Source organism: Protopterus annectens, chromosome 7.part0 (genome assembly GCF_019279795.1).
Source record: "Protopterus annectens isolate FY-2018-M chromosome 7.part0, PAN1.0, whole genome shotgun sequence".
NCBI lineage: Eukaryota > Metazoa > Chordata > Ceratodontiformes > Protopteridae > Protopterus > Protopterus annectens.
Genome location: NC_056739.1, coordinates 1,315,355,984 through 1,315,363,605, shown reverse-complemented (window position 1 = coordinate 1,315,363,605; position 7,622 = coordinate 1,315,355,984).

Sequence of the window (7,622 nt, the reverse complement as noted above, 5' to 3'; positions counted from 1 at the left end):
CTGTTCAGGAGGCAACCAGAGGTGTTGTCAGTACCCACAGAGGCAGTGATCTTGTATTTAGCAAGAGCTGTCAGCACCTAGTCTTTGCTAAGAGCTGGGAGAAGTATGTTAGAGGGGATTTCACCTGTTGGAGCTGGGAGGGAGTGGAGGGTGAAGTTTGAGCAGAATTTATCAGCCAGTAGATTTGCTATGTCACCCTGATCAATATAATAGGTACCATTCACTGCCAGTTCAGGACCCTGTTGTGTGTAACCTCTAAGATTCTGGATGCAGCTGAACACAGCCTTCTGATTGCCCTTAGCCTGTGAGGCTATCCTGACCTTCTAGTTGGCATTTTTTAACTTAATTAGACCTCTTAGTTTTTTTTTTTTTTTTTAGTTTTCGTTTATTATTTATACCCTAAAACCAAAGTAAAACAAAGAAACACTAATAAAAATGAACAAGGCAGTGGTAATCTCCAAAAACCAAAGTTTATGTAAGCGCTTTCATTCACATCCAATACATGAACGTCTTCAGACATAACATTTCAGCAGAATCTCAGCTTAAATAGCAATTTAAACATGACATCATACAGCAATTAATTAAGGTTTTAAAGGGACAGACTTCCAACACATAATACCCCAATACTTCAATAAATAATAAATCAAAAATATTTCAAAGACTGATACTGAAAATGTATTACTTCTAAATAATTCTCATTAAAATCAGTACTTCATTTTTATTATTATTTATACCCTGTTTAGGTGAGGAGTCCACCACTGAAGTTTGTTTTTAGCATTTTCTTTGTTTTTCTTCTGGTAAGTATGGCAGCCTCTATGCAGCCATTCACACATTTGTATAGTGACTCCTTGAATAATTCTGCTTAGGTAGCTGTGGTTGTGCAGTTGGGAGAGCCTTGAATTTTGACAAACTGTCACTTATTAGGATGTAGTTTGCCTATGAATAGTTTCTGTTACTCATTTATCTGTATTTTCTAGAAGGATTTTTTACTTTGAATGAGAGAGCTTTCTGATCTGACCTCACTACTTATGACTTGACACTGTAAGTAGGGGGAGTACCAGATCCAGTATATTTGATCCTCTGGTCATGGCATGTGACATCTGTTCCAAGGTGTTTATAATAACAAATTCCAGGAAGTGATGTTCCTGTGAGTCTGAGGCAGCTTTCATTTCCCACTCTATAGAGGAATAATTAAAGTCACCCATGAATAGGGTGTTTTGCTGGATGGTGACCACCTCTAGTAGGTTTAGGCAAGTTGTGAGACTCTAGGGGCATAGATAGTGACCTGTAGCTAGCCATGATATAGTGATGGACCTTACCTATGGTGACTTGCTCATGGATAAGCTCCATGGTATCATCCTGTTTCACCAATCTGGAGGTAAGTTTGGTGCTAACATAGATCAAAACACAGCCAGCTTTGGGCCCAGGCTTTACTATTATTGGTCTAATGGTGCGAATGGCACTGCAGTCTTGTGCTTCCCGAGTACTTTCCACAACTTTAAACCAAGTCTCGGTCATGGCACAGGTGTCTACATTATCCAGAGTAAGGAAGGCTTGAAGGATGTGGATTTTTTGTTTAGGCTACAGGCATTGACCAGTAACACTTTAAAATTGCTTGTAGACATTGTCACTATGGTAGCAGTTTTGTCTCTTTAGTATTGCCTAAAAAAGGCTCTAATGAGTGGATCAGGTTTTAGCCAAAATATAAAATCCTGGGATGGTGGAATAGGTGCAATCTATCCTTGGCAAAGCAAAGTGTTTTTTTGATCATGTTCTTCCATCCTGACAGATATTGGATCCCCCCCTGGAGTGACACCAGAAACTAAGCCAGCTGTTATAATCAATCATTTTATGTTCATGCTGTGGCATCATTTTTGGTGTAAGTTGAATGTGTGTCTCAAAACAGTGCCCCCAATGACAAGAGTATTAGGTAAAGTGTATGCTCTCAACATATACTAACTTCACCATGCTCTGAGGAGAGATCACATGGTTAAATACCTTATACCTCTCCCCATAGAATGTGTCATTAGCATTAAGCATGGCCAAGGGGCAAGGCTTTCATGGTGATGAACATTTATGTATAAGAGGACCGTGTAGTATACTTCACAAGTGTCTAGATGTTTCCTTTTTTTTTTTTGAAGGGGGGGTATGTTCCTCATAAAATGTGTTCTTTTCTGGTAAATCACTGAGGATTGAAGTTCAATAAATATTGACACAGATTTGACTTTCAGAAAATGTATAAATTCTGTTACTCTAGTAACTTTCTAAGTTTGTGAGAGCAACATTTTAAATCTGTTCTAAGTTTTGATTATTTGTACCCCATTATTTTAAAGGCTTCGTCTAGATTTCTTGTGCTAAAACATTGATAGGTATAGCACCAAGTTTGGGCAGTTACTGAATCAGAAAAAGATTCTTTGACATGTACTCCTCATATTACAATACCTTCTTATATCCCTCCCCTATATTATTTTCGTTTAATTGTTCTTATTTAATGTAGATTTTTAAATTTCAGTCCAATTTCTGCTGTGGTTTGTCATTTATACTTCAATTATTGTTTTAATTTTTGTTTAATTTTATGGAATGAGTAGATGTGTGAATATGGATTTTGAGGGTTAAAGGTTGGCATTTTATTGTGTGTGTGTGTGTGTGTGTGTGTGTGTGTGTGTGTGTGTGTGTGTGTGTGTGTGTGTGGGTGTGCAGCATATGGAGTTTTACTGTATACAGTATGTGGAGAAGGCTGACTTAATGGTGGTTCTCCATTTTAGTCTGATACTGCATAGTCATCTAAATGCATGCACAACAGTATGTATGTATGCTTAAAATACCCAGTATCCACTGGCATGCATATGAATTTGTTTCTGATACTTGCTACTCACTTTCATAAAAATAGTGAACAGTAAATATCAAAGATTTGAAACTAAAAATAAACATAGAAGAATATGTTTCCCTTACATACCAATCTATAATTTCCTTCCAAGTGAACCTATGCTCAGTTTATGCATGTAGTGGAGCAAAATGATATTAAAAAATGCACCTGATAGAATGCAGAGCTTCTTTTCATATGTACGTCCAGGTCCAGTAGAGTTATATTCATAGGATCATAGGAAGTTACTATTCTTATGGCCCTGAGGCTTTTACAAGCCTAGCCAAGAATGTAGCCCACATTCCAACAAGTCAGCACCCGATGCCCTGTCCAGCAGTGACACAGGTGGAATCCCAGGGGTGTATTTTCTGTTCCCCATCCAGTTAGAATTTGAGCTTAAAAAGGGTTAATGAGGTACTCTGCTTGATGTGGAGAGGGAGTCTATTCCACAGAAGGGGGAGTATCTGGGACACAAATATGTCCTGCCAACAAGTCCTACTGATATCATAGACCAGGTTGAGGTTGCACATGTGGGTTACTCGAGTGGAGCTAGACTTTCAGATATGCAGTAGTCCCATCAAGATGGGGTCTGAGATTGCCTTGTATGTCAGACAGAGGTCACCTCTGAGGAGTCTGTATTAGACTGAGTATAGGGACAGGACTTTTAGCCTGTGTATGGTAGATGTTTGAGGCCCTGGATTCTCCTGGTGAGGAACCTCTGTGGTCTCTTCAGCTGCTCCATGTATTTTGTGAGGTACATGCTGAAAGGCGCATTGTACTCAATAATGTGTCTTATAAGGGAAAAATTGTCTTTTTAGAGTTATCTTATTTGCTTCTCCTTTAAACCTTTCAGTATACATCTCTGCCTTCAGGGTGACTGTATGAAGAAGCAAATGAGTTTGTGATATATATTTTAGTACAAATCAAATGAAAAATAAAACTGCTGAAAACAAAAAAAACAAGAACGATGGCAAGGAAAAACTCACAAATTGATACGAACTCACACGCATTTAATGTTAGCTCTTTCGTAAAGTGCAATGACAATACTTCGTCAGACAATAAAAAAGAAGAATTAACAAAGTCTTTAAATGAGTAACATAAAATCACATGGCCAAATCACCTGACCTGAATCCATTCAAAAACTCAAAATAATTCGTCCAACACTAAACATAAAATAAACTCCTAAGTGGATACAGGCTACTGTAGTCTACATGTAAATAAATAATTATTTATTTTATTTGAAGGCAGGTATTTCTTACAGACAAAAGGGCTTCTCCATGTGGAGCAGGCTTCACTAATTTAGTTATGGCCTATTGGGAGAGTGAGTTTGTCTTTAAGAATAACCCATTTTTAGAGTCAATTCACTTCTATAACCATTATTTGAATGATATTTTTATCATATTTAAGGACGGACAGGAACTTTTTCAGGATTTGATGCAGTATTTTAACCGTACCATCCACTTTTTGTTTTTTACTCACGCCTTTCATTGTGATAGGATTCATTATTTGAATGTATACCTGTGTAAGGAGGTGGTGTTCGAAAGACATGCATGAATGGGCATGCCTTCGTTGAAGGTTGGGCATCGGGCTGGCACCTCGGCACCATAAAAATCTACATCTACTGCCAATCATTAGCAGACTGAAGTTCTGCTGTGGCGACTCCTAACCAGGAAAAGCTGAAAGAAGAACAACCTGTGTAAGGACAGAATGAGGAAGGCATATATAGCCACAATTTTTAGGAAAGAAACATATTCAAACTCTTTCCTTCATTTTTCTAGTACGCACCCAGCTCAACAGAAGAGGTCAGTCATTAAAGGCCAGTTTGTAAGGACCACCAGAATGGTTTCTAACAACTCTGATTTTCTAATAGAATGTAAATTTCTAAAAAGTATGTTTTTGAGACAAGGTTATCCTATTCCTCTATTAGACGAGTTGTTTTCAGAGGTGCAAGCTAAATGAGCATCTGGCCATTTTAGGGCTATTTTAAATGAACAAAATATAAACTCTGAGTCTGGTGATTCATTAAGAGTTCATAACGTAGCTAACAACAATATTATTTTTTATTTGACCTTTATTACACCCTTTAGTATTGATGCACCTGCTTTGAAGCAAATTCTTGCTAAAAATTGGAGCTTGATATTAGCTGATGAGAGCATCAGTTCGAAGTTAGATATAACACCAAAACTTATTTTTAGAAGCGATCAGAATTTTAAAAATCTGTTAGGATTTAGGAACCAGAGTATTTTGAAAGTAACAGGCATGTAAAAATATGAGGCCTGTCCCTATTGTAGGTTTGGTGAAACAAGGAATAGTTGTCAGATCAGGGATTATAGATACCTCTGTAGGGGTAGATATAATTTTAATTCCAAAGTCATTATTTATTTAGGTAAATGTGGAGTTTGTCCCTGTTTTCATATAGGGAAGATTGACCGAAGACTAAGGGAACGCCTTTATGAACATTTGTATTCCATCAGGAATAGTAAAGTTGAGAATGCATTGGCTAAACATGTAATTAATTGCCTAGGCCATTCTTTCCTTTTGAGGTGATTGATCATATTGATTTTGATGGGGAGGGCCCTTGTCTTTGAAATTGGAACAGCAAGAATTATTATGGCAACTCAGACTCGATGCATTTACGCAACCAGGTCTGAATGAAGCTTGTTCAATAGCCTGTATTTTAAAGTTAAAAAGTTTGATAAGATGATTTCACGTTTTACTTTATTTTTTTTACATGTAGACTACTGTATCCTGTATCCACTTAGAAGTTTATTTTATGTTTGGTGTTGGACGAATTATTTTGAGTTTTTGAATGGGTTAGGGTCAGGTGATTTGGTCATGTGATTTTATGTTACTTATTTAAAGACTTTGTTAATTCTTCTTTTTTATTGTCTGACAAAGTATTGTCGTACTTTATGAAACCGTTAACATTAAATTTGTGTGAGTTCGTATCAATTTGCGTAAGTTTTCCTTGCCATCTCTCTTGTGTTTTTTTTTGTTATCAGTATATCTCTCTCTCTCTCTCTCTCTCTATATATATATATATATATATATATATATATGTATATATATTAGTAGTTTTAAGAGTGTGGAAACATGTTTTGATGCACAATATTTCCTCCATCTTCTGTTACAGAGCCAATCTGCTTGAAAGATACTGAAGTACTGTATGGAGAGTGAAGAAAGGCTTGTCATACTTGCAGGCATCTTCAAAACTATGGGCAAAGGAAGATAAGGTTTAGGCACCTCTCTCCATTTCTTTTAACAGATGACCCACTGCAAGAATTCTTTCTGAAACCCATGATCATCTATAGGGTGCTTTCCTCCTATCTTTGGTAAGGAGGTATCCTAAAATGGAGATTTTATACACCATAGGCCAACCTTTATGTGGAGCTTATGGAGTTTCCTTAAAATCTTCTGGGCTATTGATAAGGTACTCCATCCACATAAGTGCTGAGAAGGGATGTTTTGCAACAAACAAGGGTGGAATGTGATGCATTTCCCATTTTATGAGCTTTGAGGGCTGACCACAGAGGGATGCCTGGTGACAACAGGTTAATATAGGGTTGGACTGAAGAAGCTTCTCCCACTCAACAGATATTCATTAGACCAGCTCCTCCACACCCTCATGGGAAAAATAGGGTTTTCATTGGTAGGTTGTGCCTCTTCCCACTCCAGAAAAATTAAATTGATAGATGCCTTAGCTTTTGAAGCCATTTGTTTATTGGTGGAGCAGGTAAATGTCTTAATATAGGAAGCAGCTTAGGGTAAAACATCATTTGAAGAGCCAATATCCAGCCCCATCAAGAGAGCCTATGTCACTTCCATTAGTATACTAATCAGTATGCATCTTTCCATAGGATGTTTATATTCAGATTTACCATTCCTAGGTGGGCACTAGCTAGGACAATACCCAGATAATTTGTAAGGGGGTGCTCCTACACCACAATACTCATAAGTTCCATACTGAATTCTTCAAACTCACAGCTGAAGAATTTGCAGGGAATTATTCAATTTTAGTCAAGTTTACATTGAGATCTAAGAAGTAAAATGTTTCCAATATATTTAAATAGAGGGGGATATCTTTTTTGGGGGCTTTCTGTTAAAAGTGTACAGTCATCTGCAGAGAGGAAGATACAAGATTCCAGCCCTATCAACTCCCAGCTTTTTACCCCTGGGTGTTCTCTGATGTAGAGGGCCAGAGGCACAATGGCTAGCAGAAAGAGGTATAAAAACAGGGGACATCCTTTTCTTCTTCTTTCAAGGATAAAGGGTGAAGAGCTAGGAATATATGTTAATACTCTTGTGAATGGAGAATAGTAAGGGGCCTGAACAGCTGTAATAATTTCATACAAAATACAAACTTACCTAATATCCACCACATATAGTCCCATTTTATGGGACTGAAGACCTTCTCAAATTCTCCTAACAGAGCCACTTCTGGGTCTTTGTATCTTTGGACAGCTAAAAGATATAGAAAATGGGTATGGAGGTGGCCCACACTTGACCTTTGTTGTACAAAACTAGCCTGCCCTTTATGAACCAAAGAAGATAAAGCAGTATTTAGCCTGTGACCAGTATGTGGGCATACAGCTTTATTTGTTATTAAGAGAGATAATTACCCACTTTTGTTGGGTCTTTCCATGGTTTCAGAGGAACTGTTCTAGACTCCCTCATTGAGATTGGCATATAACCTGATATGTTAAAGTGTTGTTATTACCAGGGTTAATACCTCTCTGAGGGACTTGCATATTGCAGCATT